The sequence below is a fragment of the Bidens hawaiensis genome, unplaced genomic scaffold, assembly GCF_021521415.1.
Source record: "Bidens hawaiensis isolate Kalapana, Puna unplaced genomic scaffold, B.hawaiensis_p1.1 tig00012652_1, whole genome shotgun sequence".
Lineage (NCBI taxonomy): Eukaryota > Viridiplantae > Streptophyta > Magnoliopsida > Asterales > Asteraceae > Bidens > Bidens hawaiensis.
Window position 1 is genome coordinate 185,552 of NW_027492048.1, and position 2,177 is coordinate 187,728.

Here is a 2,177-nt window from a genome sequence, read left to right on the forward strand (position 1 = left end):
GGTTTTCCATGCGGTTCTTGATTTGAGGACTGGCATGTGGCTTGTTTTGTTGAATGAAGTTTAATTTTCAAAAAAAAAAAAAAAAAGATGGTTGTAGAAAGTTGGCCTTTAATATGTACAACCTCGTTTAATATAATTAAATGCATAATTAACTCAATTTATGTTTAAATGAAATACAATATAAGTTTTCTTATATGTATCGCACATGCAATTATTTATGTGAATTAAATGCAAAATTAATATGAACATTTATTCTTATTTATGACTGAAGATTGATTAGAGATATAATATCTAGACCGTGTACTAATTAATAATACAAAGCCACTAATAACTAGTTTTATACTCGTATGGTGGACAGGCATTTCCATGTCGTAATGGCATAAGTATTTTTTTTCTTCGTAATATAAACAAATCCGAATCAATGCATTAATAAGTATTTATATTGTATTCGGTACATTGAATCTAATCGTATTTATAAAGCTAACATTATTTGTACATAAATTTTACATTGTGCATGGAATAAATATCATTTGGCAGGTTCTTTGAATACAGAATTACCCAAACAGGAGACATTTATGTTACAATGACAGATACATACAGTGACTAAAACACGTCAAGAAATTACGAAGAAAAAAAAAGAACATACAAGCAAACTAAGCTTAAATCAGCATAAACAAAAAAGATGTGATTGGCTAGATTGTAGAAATACTGCGCGTCGTTAAACTGATTTGCAGAAGGGGCACAACTTTCAATCTGTCATTTCCACAAAATGTAGAAGTTCAAAACAAATGTGCATATAGCAAAACAAATTTGTTTAACACAAAACTTTGGTTGTTTTAGAAGGGGGTACTTACGGCGACGAATGATTTTTGAGTGAAATAGTCTTCCCTTTGGAGTTTTGCAGTCTCTTGGGCAAATATCGTACCCCTCCTACAACACCTTAAGGGCCTTTGTCCTAATCTCAATGAAACCTGAAATTCAGATGTGCTGGCAAGTTTCATGGAGCCAAGAAGTTAGCATATTAGAAAAGGCAATGATGTATTACAAAGGAACGAACTCAAGTAAGTCCCTACCTATCATTGCATCCTCACAAGCCTTGAAACAAAGTCAAATGATACCCATTCCGACCATGTATTCTTTCAATACTCTAGGCTATCACCACCTTCAAACTGTAAGAAATTACCACAAATTAAAACTTATAATCTCTTTATTAAATTAATCCCTCAAATGATTAGAGAACTACTTACATGTAGCATTCGACCTTTTAGCAGCCCCAATCGCGTGATCTGCCATTAATGAGCACCATGGGGTCTCCTTAAGCATATTAGTTATCCACATATTCAGCTCAATTCAAAATAATAGTGTCGCATCCAGCTTCTTTGTACCTTTTATCATTCAGTTAACAAAGAGATATAGATTCAGCAAATTATATTTGCAATAATCCTTAATTATAAGGGGAATGATAACAATACCACAAGTTCTCTTATCTCATACTGATCATTTGGGGAAAATGCTACCTTCAGTGTCAACTCTTAACACTTTGATAACCAAACTAATGACTGAAATCTTCTTCTTGTGTATTATTGTTAGAACACAAGGGTTGTCTAGTTCCTATGATACATCAATGAATGTATATATTTAAATAGATAAATGTAATCCAATTTATGCATTTAAATAACAAAATAATAATCACATGAACTTACATATTTAATATTTTTTTGGTTTGTAACGAAATGTGGGAGATATGTTCCTGTATCCAACTTCTATCCCTCGACAACTTCTACTTCATTATGCAATGTCTTCCCGTCCTACGTACACTAGTTCATAAAATATATTTTTGAAAACATTAACTAAATTATCTGATGTCAATTGAAGAAATTAAATTCCTAATAATAAAAGTTACCAAAGGTTTATTATTAGTATTGTTTATTACCTTGGCTCTTAAATGTACATACACGTGGAAAGTTGCAACCGAGTCATAATTTATATTTATATCCCACATCAACTGAATACCTATAAAAAAAAGCAATTAGGAAAATGAGGCATAGTTTAACCTATAAATATTTAACCGATAAATTCAATAAAGTATTAAAACATGTACCTTAAGTCTCATGTAGTCACGACTTAGTATGTACCTACCCTTTGTTGCAAATAGATAAAAGGTTGGTTTCATGACC

At 31.4% G+C, this 2,177-nt stretch overlaps 1 long non-coding RNA gene across 1 annotated transcript; it reads right to left on the reverse strand.

The window, feature by feature from the left end:
* Positions 1-1,270: 1,270 nt before the first annotated feature.
* LOC143541851 (uncharacterized) lies at positions 1,271-1,812 on the reverse strand. Its single transcript, XR_013136816.1, has 3 exons — positions 1,704-1,812; positions 1,518-1,611; positions 1,271-1,385 (listed from the first exon to the last, which is right to left on the reverse strand). It is a non-coding gene; the product is annotated as an uncharacterized LOC143541851 (long non-coding RNA).
* Positions 1,813-2,177: the final 365 nt, after the last annotated feature.